Genomic DNA, 15,854 nt, shown 5'->3' with positions numbered 1-15,854 from the left:
CACCATTAGAAAAAGTGGCTCATAAGTGTCTCATGGAGATTTTTATTATTCCAAATTCAAAATACACTAGATGTATCAACACCATAAAAAAGTCCCCAGTTGTGAGAATGTGTTTGCGACCCAATCCCCTGGTCCGCCGAATGAGTGCTCATGAACCAAACAATCAATTCCCGGTTATGTGCACACTCTTACCTTGTGACTTGTTTACTTTGTCAAAATAATATTTATATAAAACATTATTTATGAAATATTTTATATTGACATATATATATATATATAATTGTATATATGGTATATATTTTCCTCCCGGAAGTTCCCGAAATGAAAAAAAGCAAAGCTCAAGCTACAGTGAAAAATTGCAATTCTTAGGATTCAACATGAGTGATCTTGAAGATCCGATGACCAACAATGGCTCCAAGTAACCTCTGATTAATCTCCAAAATGTTGAGTCTAGATTCACTCTTAATAGATGATGTACCTCTATTGTTTATGTTCTTTTCTCTCGTATCCACTCAAGTAAAATAACTAAATCAAAACATTTTCACCTCGGCTCCAAATCTTTGCAAACTACCAAAGAATTCCACACAACATTTACGATTATTAAAATCAATAAATTTTTAAAATTTTCATACAATTAAATCACCATCAACCACGTCCATTATTTTTCCAACCCAAATAACATTCACTTTTTAAATTAAAAAAAATAATAAACAAATAAAAAATCATAAATATTTTATAAAACATAAAAACACTATATTGCACAATAATAATTCAAAAAAACACTTTAAAAAGAAAACAAAAACAACATTGCATGAAAACACACGCACATATGTGTTATGTGATCACAAAGAAGGTAAAGGCCTTTGATTGACTAGTTTAGGATATTAAAATCTTTATTTTAGAAAACATGGTCCGAAGAAAAAGTAACATGCTCCCAGTCACCACATGTGTGTTATATTACAAGGCAGTAGAAACTTACGATCACTTATTCCTTCACTGTTTTTTTATAGCATAAATTTAGGAGCATTTCTCTCAAAGTCTTGGTCTGATCCATCGCCCAAAGTCCTTCTCTGAGATGTGGGGCCCGTGAATAACATGTTTTAGAGGACATGTAAAAGATATTTGGGATACTATGTTTAAAGCTATTTTTTAGAGTGTTTGACTAGGAAGGAATAGATGCACATTTCTATTTTTCTCTTCGTGTGATAACTTAAGTGACAAATTTGTTCACTTTTTGGGTATATGCTGCCCTAGACTCAAAGCGTCAGAAGATGGAGAAGCATGCCAATACGGTTAAGAGGAGCCTGACATTCATAGATTCCACAAGGGAAAGGGAGCCGAGTAGCCCCTTATGGGTAAGAGTATCTAGCCAATCTGTAGTCTACTTTGTGTTCCTCTGAGCTCTCTTAGGGTTTTTCTTAGCTTGTGTGTGTTGTTCCACATCTAGTGGGCTTATGTTGTAGTGTTTATTTTCTCTCGTGTTTACTACTATTATACCTTTATTTTTTTTAATAAATTCGTGATTTATCCATATATATATATATATATATAACACATAATTCATATATATGCAAATATTTGAAAAAGATTAATTACCAATTTTAATATCAAACACCAAAAAGTAGCCCATCAGCATTATTTTCACAAAATTTAAATATTCCAAATTTAATAACTCATTCCTTAATGCTGCCATAACTCATAAAAAAACAGATGGCAACAATCAAATCCCTTTAAAGTTGAGCTTATTACTTTGTAACTCTTCTTAGTAATAAAAGGCAACAAGAAGTTTAACAATATTAATTAATTAATTAACTAATTGATCACAAAAGCAAAACTCTCATAAAATTTCCTATAAATCCCAACACTCAAACTTCATTTCCATAATCCAAATCAAACACAAAGAAAGTACTTAAACAAAGGCAGAGAGATCAATGGCAGCAATGAGAGAAAATTTCTCCCCATCCATGATCTTCATTTCCATGATAATATTATCAATGTTATTCGCTCGTGGAGAATCACAGCCGTTCATCAATCTTCCATTTCTGAAACCACAGCAATGTCTGCAATCAATTTCATTGATCCCTGAGTGTGCTGATGAAATCTCCAAAACTACATTCACTCCTCCACTCAAATTTGGGCCAAAATGTTGCAATGCTGCTGAAAAAATTGCCAACAATTGTTTGAATGTCAATGGATTAATCCCAGTTGGTGACATCTTTCTTCCTGTTTACAATAAGTTGTGTGGAAACTCTAAGGCTTCACAGCTTTTCAGTCAATTTTATTCTACATTGCCACCATCTCCCCAATTAACTAATTGGGTCATTTTGAGAGGAATATAATAAAAAAATGCTAGTTAAATTTCTCGTAAGTTTTGCATCTGAGGATGGATGGGTTTGTTATGGAGTTGAAGTAGTGGTTTATGTTTGCCTTTTTATAGTCGTGATCTATGAATAAATCTCAGTGAAGTGTCATTGTTGTCTCACAACTTTGATTGAATTACTTAACTGGTCATGATTTAACCGAAATTTAGTTCATCTTTATAACTTGTCTGTTTTTATATAAATTAAGTTTTTTTCTTTTTAATTTTTAATAAAGAGTATTATCAATTTATAAGATATAAAAAAACAAGAGCCTTTTGATATAATGGTATGGGTTTCACTGTAAAAGGTGTGTTATGAGAATTTTTATTGACTAAGTTTCAAAAGACGCTGGATATATGGGTGCCAAAAAAGGTTCATGACTATGAGAATCAGGGAGTAGGTTTGCAGTTTAATTTTGGCGTTCAGTGGGTGAATGTGCACAAGCTGAATAATATATTCATGATAATACGTACGCTCCTAACAGGTGGCTTATCCATTCTGTTAAAAAAACATTTTTATAATAAAAAAATATTTGTGAAATGTTCTATATTCAGACATATAATTGTGTATATGAACTTCAAGGGAATTTTTTTCGACAACGAAATAAGCTTATAGTTCCTGGGGTCTCACATAAGTGATCCTATGGATCTCATGACCGACACCGACTTTAACTAACCTTTGATCTCATTATTCATCATCACTCGACTATATTGTTTGAATTGACCACACCCCTTTATTAGTCTCCAAAGTGCCACTAGCTCTTTTATATATATATATATATATTCTTTATTGTGTACTAGTAGATTTGCAAATCTTTCTAAACAAACACAAATTCTGAAATCCAACATTTTTAAATACATTTAATCAAATATCAAATTTAATTCTCCTGCATTCTTAAATCCAAAGATTTACAAATACAGTGTAACTGAAAATCCACTGTATTTTCAACTATATCTAAGCAAACACACCCTAGTGGATGATATACTTCTTTTGTTAATGTTCTCTCTCTCTCTCTCTCGTATAATCTAACTATTTATTACCGCATAGATAAAATTGTGATAAAATTGTTCTTAGTCTCAAACCATTTTTAGTAGATGATATACTTCTTTTGTTAATGTTCTTCTCTCTCTCATATAATCTAACGATTTATGTTGAGAAATAGAACAACGATCTAAAGAGAAAATAAAAAGTAATTACACAAAAAGCACGAGATTTAACGAGGCTCGGCAGAGTATGCCAACATCCTCAGGAATGGAGCGGCTGTCGATTCTCTTATTAGAAAATTAATTAGAGTTATGTATTACATGAATATATATATAAACCCTACCCAGTACAATTTACCAAATACCCCTATATCGTACCGCGAGAGCGTTGCCTGCGCACCCCTCTACTCTTACGCTGCGCTCTATCGCTTTGTTCTACTCCACTCCAACATCTACCCATTCACCATGTATATGAGTCATATACAACAACTTATTACCGGCTATATATGCCGTCTAGATAGACGGCACCATTTGTTAGTCTCCAAAATGCCACAAACTCTTATATAATATATATATATATATTATGAGTGACTTATATTTTTTGGTTTTTTCTAATATGGAGCAGGGATCTACCACTTTTATTTATATTCTTCTCTCTTATTTGTTTTTTCTTGAACAAAGCAATAATTTATCCATTTTTTATCATATATCTATAATTATTGTCATTTTTTTTTCAATCCATCTCTCAAAATTTTCTTCTCTATGCGGACCTCTCTCAAGTAAATTAAATTTTGGAAACATAAATTTGTTATGTAATACTTAATTTAAATTTTTTTATTAAATTACTTTCTAATTTTAAAAATTACTCCACAATAAATTATAATTTATCTGTATTATTATTATTTCAATAAATATTTCCCACCGCTCCTAATCCTTACAAACCATTGTGCACAACATATACGGTTATAAAAACCAATAAAATATTAAAAATTCCATACAATTAAGTCACTACCAATCACATTATTTTCCATTATTTTTTTCAACCCAAATAACATTCGCTTTTTAAATTAAAAAGAAATCATAAATATTTTATAAAACATTAAAAAAATTATATTTCTCAATAACAGTTCACAAAAAAACACTTTCAAACCCATAAAATAAACACACATACACATGCTTCACACACACATGCCCATGCCTTATCATTCACATTGATTCATTGAATATTCAGAGATCAGCATTGGCAGTCTTATTATTATTATTATTATTATTATTATTATTATTATTATAGTTATTTGCAGGATCCCCCTTGTGTTTTTCCATAATATTAATGAGCTTAGGTTGCTTCCTCATCCCTTCACCACCCAATTTAGCAACCCTAATCTTCAATTCTCCATCTTCAAGATGAGCTTTGATGGAATACACGTCAGCACTCGCCGGCAACCTAACCTGGCGCCATCTCTCCTCTTGGTCCGCATCATCTCCACTACCACCCTTTTCCTCTCTCCACTTATCCTCTTCACTCTATTCCCTTCCACATCAATTCTTCAACCTTTCTTTCTTCACTCCTAAAACCAACAAATTAAAATTTTAAAAAATTAATAAATAAATACATATATGATACATAATAGGTACCCCACACTTATGTTAAATATTAATTTAAAAAATAAAAAAAATATATATGTAGATTTAGTGATGCATCAATTACTGAGATTTAATGACTCTCTCAAAATTTATCCATAATAATAATCTATTACATGAGTTCAAAATAACATATCATACCAAAAGCTTTTATGTAGGGTGTCATTTCAGGAAGAAACCGAAATTGAATCTCATGTTCGTGCAAAATAAGAGCACGGAGTGACATTAAGGTTTGCTCCACATATGTGCACACCCCTAATTAAGGACTTATCACCATTATAATAATAATAACATATCAGTAAATAAAACTTTATGGCAATAACAAATCTCCTCTACCTTCAATTTTAAAAAAAATATAAAATAAGACTCCTTTTGTAGAGAATTCAGTAAACAATTAGAGTGAACAGTATTTCATAATGTTCTAAAGGATAACACATTTTTACTACATCACTAATGATGGAAGAATTTTACTTTCCTACTCCGTAATACACTTATATTTTTTATTGTATATATTTATATATGAATTTACATCTTCTATAAACACTTATAAATAAGAAATCTATGGGCGTCCAATTATCAGCCGTTGTATCAAAATCCAACGGCTGACATTGATGAACAGTATTACTGTTTATTATATTGTTCCGGATAGTAATTACTGTATATATTACTGTAATAATTACTGTTTATCAATGTTAGCCGTTGGATCGAAAACCATTGCCGTTGGATCGAAATCCAATGGTTGATAATGGACATCCATAGATTTTTTATCTATGGACGTCCATTATATATTACTTAAGTATAAAACATTATAAATATTATTTAATATGAAAAGTACCGGAATATATATAATATGAATAGTACCTGGAACATCAATGAAGATGAGATGAGCACTGGGAGTCTCCTTCCAATCAGCTTGAGCAAGTGCAACACTGGAAGTGTCCAACAAGGATGATTTGGTGGTTGTAGGGATGGAGAATCCGGATTGCTCCAAGATTCGGAATTGATCATCACTAGGCATCTTCATCATCGTGTCCCCAAGTGTCCTTCCTTGGGGCACTAACCCTTGCACTGGATTCAATGTAGGTCCACCAATTAGCACCAACAGGAACAATAATAATGTTAACAATATATGCGGACATTTTCTTCATCTTAATTTTGTGGAATAAATTTCAGAATTGCTGCAATTTTTTTCTTCTTGATTTTTAGGTCAGATAGGAGGATGGTCCTGTTGGAAATATAGTACCACATCGGTTGTGTAATAAAATTGTAATGGGTTTATATATAGGTATAGAGGTTGAGCCACTAAATCTTGAGACTTTTTGGTGTAAGACTCCTAAGCTCATATAAAGTCCATATAGGGCCCACTAGTACCAAAAATATAAAATCTAACAGGTCCTTTTTATAGGGCAGTGATTTGAATTGAGGATGGTTCAAGTTGCTTCTTTTCAAGGGTATTTCTGGAGACCACTAGGACATGATTTAATTAAATATTTAATTGTTTTTTTACTCTATTCTCTTCAATTTTTATTTATCTATTGTAGTGAAATGGTTTTAGTTAATACAAAAAGATCATATTTGAGTAGAAAGAAATCAATATTGATATGGGACACTTTTGTAAAGATGCATTTGTTACTATCTTTAGTCAAACTGATTAATGCATAAGGAGGAATTAAATTTTATTGTTACTGCAAATGGTACACTTACAATAACTAATGGTTTTTTTTTATTTAAATATGGATAAACTACAGATTTATTGAAATAAAACAGAAGTATAATGAAAGAGTCAACTCTCACCAGTAGTGAGGGTAAGCAAAGAAACAACATAACACTATAAAATAAAAAAGAGAAAATACAGATAAAGGCAAGGCGGGCGGAAAATGTCATCTGGCATCTCAGGCTTGCAAAGTAGGGAATCATGGACCCCTACTCCTGTATAGCGCCGTGGTCATGATCGCCAACTGGGCTAGAAACTCTAGCGCTGAGAAAGTTGAGGGAGCGCTTGATTTTCTGCGAGGCTTCATTGAGTGAAAGATGGTGCCTATCAGCAACTACAATAACTAATGTTATTGATGGTATACATGTAAAATAGTTTTATAAAAAGTAATATTTGATTATTTTGTGGGAGTATAAGCAGGTGTCTTTTCTTGAACATATCTACATAATTATGTATTTTTATGATATGATATACATATTGTAGTAGTGGTTGTAATTAATAATAATATCATGGGTTATGTTATTAGATTATTGTATTATTGGGCCTCCATTTGGATTACAATAAAAAGGTCTATATACCAAAAATTAGTTTAAGGGATAGCGACTTGCGTGTGTCGCTTAGGTAAATAGTTTCAATTTTGATATCTTGTATAATCAAAATAATAATATCATGGGTCATATTCTTTATATTATTAGGCCTCCGTTTGGGTTGTAATGAAAGAACCCATATACTAATTATATATTGGTTTAAATGGTAGAAGTTTTGGTTGCTTCAGTAAATAATTTTAATTTTAAATCTTTGTATATAAAAAAATGAGATTTATCCTTTTTATAATACTCTCAGGTGCTGTTTGTTTGCAAAGAATGAAATTAATGAAGAATGAAATAAAAATGAGAATGAAGAGGAATGGATTAGGAATGGAAGGAAAACTGTGTTTGGTTGGAGGGTATGAGAGAGTAATTCATTGGGAATGGGAAAAGTAAAAGAAAAATTTTATGGTAAAAAGACTTTTATACCCTTAATACAAGTTAATAAGAAATTTTTTTTTATGTCAAATAATAATTATCTTTAATAATAAATAATAATAATTTTTTAATTTTAAAATATTTTGACTATTGTTATTTTCATTTACCTAAATATTTCACTTTAATTATTGTTTATTATTAAAATTATCTATTTAATTATTATTTAAACTAGGTTATTATTTTTAATTATTAGTTATTATTTTTTACATTAATTATTATTTATTATTAAATTTATTTATTTAATTATTATTTGACATAGATTATTATATTTAATTAGTAGTTACTATTATTTCACATTAATTATTATTTATTATTCAAATAACCTAATTAATTATTATTTAAATTAAATTAGTATTTTATTTATTGGATATTATTATTTCACTTTAATCATTATTTATTATTAGAATTATATATTTAATTATTATTGAATTAAATTATTATTTTAATTATTAAATAAGAGGGACAAATGTGGTATTTCACCCCAAGGAGTTTGAGAGAAATGAGCAATCCTCCTATTTTTGGGAGGATTGTCATTCATCTCTCACTCCTCACTAATTCATCACTCATTCCTTTTCTTACTCCCATGCATGACCATCCAAACATGTGGAATTTCCAAGTAATGATTCCTAATCTATGCCTTGGAACCAAACACCCCCTCAGTATCATCCCATCCCCTCTCTAGGTCAATGATTAAAAACAAAAAGCCCACCCACCATGATCTCCTAAAGAAATAATTAACATAAACCAAAATGAATAAATAATGAAGATATATTCTACTAAATGCTCCATGAAAACCCTAGAGTGGAGAACCTAGTAACCACACATATTGAAAACTCAGTAACACCTAAAGGCCAAAATAGGAAATATTTGAATGTGTCAGGTTAAATCCAAATGATAAGGGCCAAACATGTTGTCCACTTTATAGGGTTAAAAGATCCCATTCACCATCTTCATGACCTAATGCATTCCCATGCAGGCATTGCCCATACCAAATTTGAATTCTTGTGATCATGGTCCATGAAAGTAACACTTTCTTGTGGGGATGCCACCAATTTCTGGCCATCCCTCAACTTGCTTCTTCTTCATTTATGTGGGAATGTCAAGGACAAAGACCCATACCAAGCTTCTCTTTTATTTATTTATTGTAAAAACTTTATTTTATTAATTTACTACTTTAAAGTAGTAAATTTGTTGCATGAGATGTTTCCAAACTTCACTTGATTCTAGCTTCATTAATATAAACATGTTTGTTCTAGTTAGTTAATGAATCTTATTTATAAGCTTATTGAGTTTAATTATATAAACATATATAGAAACATCAAACAACATCAGGGTACCAAACATTTGGGCCCGTTTGGATTGTGGAATAGAAATAAGAAGAGGGGAAATGAAAAAAAGGGATGAATGAGAATGAGAATGAGAATATGGTGAAATGGGAAGATAATGATGAAGGTGTTTGGTTGGAGCGAATAATAGTTAAGAATAGAAAAAAAGTAAGAGAGAAATATGATAAAAATTACATTTATCTTCTTTTGTGTAAATAAGATTAACTTCCATAAAATAATAAATTATGTTTAATAATAAATATTTAACATTATTTATTATTAAATATTTAGAATATAATTATTTACTTTAATTTATTATAATTAAATATTTAAACTAAATATAATTAATTCACATTTTTAATTAATAAATTTAATTATAATAATTAAAATAATAATAGTTAAAAAATAATGATATTTAAATTATTTTATTATGTTAATCAATATGTAAATATGTTATTATAATTTAAAATATTATTTTAATTATTATAATTAATTATTTAAGGTAATAATTTTTTATTAACATACAGTTAATTAACAAAAAAAATTCACTTATAAAATAATTTAAATATCATTGTTTTTTAATGATATTATAATTAAATTTATTATTAATTATATTAATTTCAAATATTAATTAAATGTAATGAGCGAGGTAATATTGGCATTACAGACTTATCTTATGAGCATGTTGTTTCATAGACACCTAACATTTTGGCCCATACATTATAATCAACATAATAACCATTCTATATAACTTCCTTTTCAATTTAAATGGTATTCTACCACCACATAAAATTTCCAAAAGCTCCCTTGATTTTAATGACTACCAATGATCTTTAATTAATTAATTATGTGATTTAATTAATTAATCAAGTTGGTAATTTGGGAAAAAACACAAATACAACCTAATGCTTGATCATTAATGTTATCACATATTAATCTTCACCTATCACCACCAACCTTTGTACTTCATAACAAAAATTAATAAAAGAAGATGCATGAGATCTCATGTTGCCATGATGATATTAAATTGTTGGTTATCTGCCATGTGGCAAATGTTAAGATACATTTTAATTACTTGAGTTGCTTAATAGTTAAGAATTGATTTTAGCCCACCAACCATCTTAATTAAATTCTTCTATGAAGACAAATTTAGAGACAATATCATTTGAAAATTTATGTTTAATTATATAAATTCTTCATGGTTTTTTTTTAATTTATGTAATAAAGATTACAATTGATGCTAAAAAGACTAATACATATAAAAGTGTATTGGTTACGATTGATTAATGAGTTTTTAGAGATTTATCATGTGGGTGGTTATCACAAAAATTAAAAGAAAAAATTCACATGGTCGAATAGAAAGAGAATTTTTTTTTCTAATTATATTTTAATTTAAGGGTGAAAATTTTCAATGGTTTTTCTAAGATATAGTGGTGGTATTGTTTAATGAGATTTATATACAATATATGGTTGTTAATTATTACGCTTGTTTTGAAGACATTTGTAGATACTTCCTCCTAGAGGTGGTCACGGGCCGGTTAACCGGGCCCGACCCACCGGCTCCGGTTCAATGAAAACCGGACCCGGAACCGGTCCGTGCTACAGTAAAAGTTCACCGGGTCCGGTTCACTCAAAGAATGAACCGGACCAGGCCCGTCTTATCACAGAAACCGGCTACTCCGGGCCAAGCCCGTTTGACCAGAAGATTTTTACCATTTTTATTATATTAAATAATACTTTATTATTAAATTACAATATTTTATTTACAAATTAAATGGATAAACTTTCAAAAATAATGGCACAAATGGGATTCGAACCAAGGACCACCACCATGGGGATTATCCCATTAACCAATTAATCTGCATATCTTTCTTATTTAAATATAAACCATAAATAAATATAAAGAAGCTGCAAATTTTTTTTTAAAAAAAAAATTTAATTCCAAACAACAAAAAATTTAAAATAATTTATGATAACTTAAAAAATTTTAAAAAATATCAAAATAATTTCAAAAAAGATAAAATAAGTTACATTTTAATTTGTTTATCTATCAAATTAAATTATTAGCACACCTTTTTAAGTTCAACAAAAATTACATATCAAGTAGTATTCTTATTTTAAATTAAAGTTATCATCAACTTATTTATTTATTATAGTTTAGGTTGCCTCTAGATTTCAATTTGGTCTTTAACTATAGGGTTATTATTGTGCTCATCATGTTGTCATTGAAAAAAAGTTACTAATCAAAATAATATGGTGTTAACCATTATTCAAAGATATTCCTTTTTTACTAATATATTTTTTATAAATTAATATACATAATTTAAAAACATTTTTTTGTAATTTTATTTTTTATTTTATAAATTGAAACAAAATAATCTAATATATATGTGACAAATAAGAGTGCCCCTATTTAAGAGAATTTAAGAGTGTGCATGTGTAGGGACTTAGTGCTTATGAGCCAAAAGACGATTGACAAAATAATTATTTTTAAAGAAAAATATTTATGAAAATTTATTGTTTGATACTTTGATATTTTACATATTGATTTATATAGTTTTTTAATTTATTATATGGTCTCTTAATTTTTTATAAATTAAATATATATGTAAAATATTTTGATCCATATCCTACATCTATCTATATATAATTTTCTAATAAATGTTAAAAATAAAGTGTAGCTCAAGTAGTTTGTTTTTGTTGTCCAAGTTTAAGGTCATGGGTTCAAATCCCATGACCAACATGCATTTACTAAAAAATAATAACAATAAACCCATATTGCACTTAGTTAAAAAATAATAATAATTAACAATAATATTAAAAAAAACCCAACCCGGTTAGGCCCGGCCCAGCCCGCCGGGTCACGGGTTGGGAAAATCCCAACCCGTAACCGGCCTGTCTATAGTACGGGCCGGTTGCGGGTCAATGAACCGGCCCGTCGGGTCACTAGCCTGGTTCCGGCCTGTCTACTTCCTCTGTTTCTAAATACATATAGTTTAAGGATGTTGCACAAGAATTAAGGATAGCATTAAATTATCTAAATTTTAACATAAAAAATAACTATATTACTAAAGGGTTGTTTGGCATTTTTTTTTATTTTGCTTTTGTTTTTTGTTTTATTTTCAATTTTTTGAAAACAAAAACATATTTGCATACACTAACTATTGTATATTTTAAAAACTGAAAACAAAAATATGTTTGATTAGCACAAAGTTATTGTATTATTATGATGTTTTTTTATCAATTTTTTTTTCAAATTCATATTTTTAATTTTTTTAAAAAAAAATTATTTTTTATAGTAGTTTACTTGATTGTATTATTAAATAAAATTAATAACATATACTGGCATTGTATGGTAAAAAATATCTTATAAAAATTGTACCATTTGAAACTAAAAAATATTTTGGGGTTTGTCTTACAAAATTATATGTATATATATATATATAATTTTTTATACTATATAAACTAATTTGTAAAATATCAAGCCCAAATTTTTTTTAAAACTATTTGTATTAATTTGTAAAAAAAATTGATATTTTTTAAAAATAAAATATGTATATATATTATATGTTTTGTCCTAGTTTATAAAAATCAAGAGTAAAACAATAATTTTCATAAATACATTATAAAAATATAATTTTTTATACTATATAAACTAATATGTAAAATATCAAGCACAAATAATAAATTTTTATAAATATTTTTTAAATTATTAGTATTAATTTATAAAAAAAATTGATATTTTTTTAAAAATAAAAAATAAATTATAAAAGAAAATAAAAACTAAAAGAGAGAGGAGTAGAAGAGGAAAGGTTTCATAGGCGTTTTGAAAATGTTTCCAAAAAAGTTGAAAACATAAAAAGTTCGTTTTTCACTTTTTTGGAAACATGGGTGTTGTTTTCAAAATTTTTGGAAACAAAAAACACCTTACCAAAACGTGTTTTTCTTATTTTTTTTCCAAAATTTCGAATCGGCAATAAAAACAAAGATTTGGCAACAATGCCAAACGAGACCTAAACTATTCCTCTTTTGAAACCATGTATTTTTCTTGAGACTATAAATATTACTCTCTTCATTTATATAACTTAGGAAATTGAAAATGTGTAAAATTGGGGGAAAAAAAAGAATAAATATTGCTTTGAAATTATAAAGCGATAACTATTTTGGAATAAATTTTTTTTTCTTAAAACGACCTGTATTTAGGAACGGAGGGAGTAGATTCTAAATATCTATATGGGCCATCTCAGCCAAATTTTTGGTATATTTTAGATCCAACATATTTATTTCATGAATTTAATTTATTAATACTCAAACCATATATATATATATATCTCAAATCAATATAATCATAAACAACAACATGCTAATATTATTATAGTAATAAATGACATTGAACGTACCATTTATTGATAAAAATAGAAAGAAATTGATAGCTGGCTCTTGCTAAATGCTAATATCCTTGGCTCATTAATACAAATTTATACTTTATAAACCAAAATTTTTATATAAAATTACTGCCATTAGACTTTTTTAATTGTGAAAATTACCAAAAAAAAACCCCTAAGTTTGCAATATTGCCAAAGACACCTCTTTAATTTGGAAATACCTAAAAATCCCTTCCTTTTAAACTCAATGTTTTCCAAACCCCCAAACCATGTAACAATAGTTAACGGTTACATCCTTTGTAATTTCAGCTTTTCTCTTTCCACCGGTGTCTCGAAGGTATTGATTATGGTTTTATGTTAACTATTCTGTTACAAAGAAAGATTTTTCGGTTTTGTTTTGTGGTTCTGTTTTTATTGGAAGATATTGAAGTGTACAAGGGGATTTCTCGGCTGGGGTTTTGTTAGTATGTAGGGAGATTTCTCGGCTAAGATTTTGTTTTGTTTTACATTTTCTTCTGTGTACATGATCGAAATAGTTTTTCGATTGTTATGATTTGTGTAATGTTTATAATGTACGTTTCTCCTTTCATTTGATATGGTTGCAGTTTTACAAATGAAATTTCCGTTTAAAAAATGAGAGGTTGTCGTTTAAATATTATTATCTATGTTTAAGTATTGTTATCTCTGTTTAAGAAATTAAGTCTCTATTTAACAAGTGAGAGGTTACTGTTTAAAACCTTATATTTCCGCTCAAAAATTTGTGAATACTGTCAAATGTGTTGTTGTTGTTGCAGGCTTATGATTATGGTGGTCAACCTAGTTAATGGGCGATTCTACTTGACACCGGTAGTGGAGACCTTGGCTGAGTTAAAAGTTCACACTACCCCTCGACACTGGAGATCATCCGAAGGACACCGTTTGCAGCATTTACTGAGCTGGAAACTATATTCCAAGAGACGGCCCTTCTTGATTCTCTATTGCAAAGGTACGATGGCCACACCAATAAATTTAGGATCGGGGAAAGCCTGTTGAGATTCAGGCCTGAAGATGTGGCCCTCGTTTTTGGTCTGCATTGCGATGGAGACACAGTCGTGTTTCAGAAGAAGAAAACACGCTCAGCTTTCGAAGAGAGGTATTTATCAAGAGCACTCTTGAGCAACTTATTCGACAGAGGGAAGAAGAAGAAAATTCTGCCAAACTCCTAATGGTGTACCTCATGGGTACAATCCTCTTCCCAAATACCTCATGCTCAGTTTCGAATTGGATCACTGATTATGTCGATGATCTACCTGGCATGGGGCGATACGCATGGGCGCAGGCGACACACAAGTATCTTATGGAGGACATTCCACAAGTAGCCGCTCGAGTGCAAGCTAGATGCACGGGGAAGAAAACCAACACAGGGTATATTAAGGGTTGCTCATTTGCACTGAACATCTGGTTTTACGAGATAACCGGAACCGAAAAGAAAGTCCGTTTCGGCAAGACCCCAAGGATGTTGTGCCACGGTGAAAATAGTTACCGGAAGCAAACGACGATAGAAAAAGAGGTAATAAAATATGAACAATATGTTTAACAACAGTAGTTAATGTTTACATATAGTATTTAGCGTTTAACGATGTTTATTTTCTGTTTAAAATTATTCTTTAGAGTTTTAAAATTTTGTTTACCTTTTAAAAAAAATGATATACCGTTTAAATATATAAGTTAAATGTTTAAATATATTTGTTATTGTTTAAACTAAATGATTTTACTGAGATTATTTGGTTTACATATGTTAGTTTCCTGAGCTGGTCCCTGTGAATGCTGATGAAGTTATATTTGTTCTGGGCAACCGCCGGGTGGATGTTTTTGCTCCGGAAACACTTGCTTGAAGGAAAGATGAGAGGCCAACCTCTTCCGTGCGCGCTTGACGTCGTTCTCCTACTTCCAGCCCAATGCGTGCATGTATTCCTTGACGCCAGAGAAGCCCTCCCCTACCTCGCTCGATCGAACACCCCCCGACCACGACAACGTCAGTCCCCCGATCGCCTCAACCCCCCGAATGTGGCATCCCCCGACGGCACTAGGTGACGATGTCACTGTAACTCTTCTGCAGGCGTGCCAAATATTGATGACCGAGTTCCCTTGGCTTGTCGCTCGGGTTGAGGCATTGGAAGGACGGTCATAATCGACTGCGTCGTCTCTCCAAACAAATGAAACACCCAGGACAGACGAGGCATCGGAATTTGACGACGATGATTGCATCGTGATGGCCATTCCAAGACGGCCACTTTTGAAGAGACTTGCAAAAAAGAGGAAAATAATAATACCTGTGTATCCACCACCGCCTGACGATGAAACAACAGCAGTACCATCGGCGGCTGATGCTGTTATTGAGTCTGTCGCCGTTGATGACATGCCCGTCACGGTGGAGAAGAT

The 15,854-nt window shown here is 30.1% G+C and overlaps 1 pseudogene; it reads right to left on the bottom strand.

Annotated features, from left to right (window-relative positions):
- Nucleotides 1–1,909: 1,909 nt before the first annotated feature.
- On the bottom strand, nt 1,910–6,011 carry LOC120270204 (annotated as a pseudogene).
- Nucleotides 6,012–15,854: the final 9,843 nt, after the last annotated feature.

This window comes from Dioscorea cayenensis, chromosome 10, assembly GCF_009730915.1.
Source record: "Dioscorea cayenensis subsp. rotundata cultivar TDr96_F1 chromosome 10, TDr96_F1_v2_PseudoChromosome.rev07_lg8_w22 25.fasta, whole genome shotgun sequence".
In the NCBI taxonomy this organism is placed as follows: domain Eukaryota; kingdom Viridiplantae; phylum Streptophyta; class Magnoliopsida; order Dioscoreales; family Dioscoreaceae; genus Dioscorea; species Dioscorea cayenensis.
The sequence above is the reverse complement of the archived record's forward strand: the minus strand, read 5'-3'. Positions and strand labels throughout refer to the sequence as shown.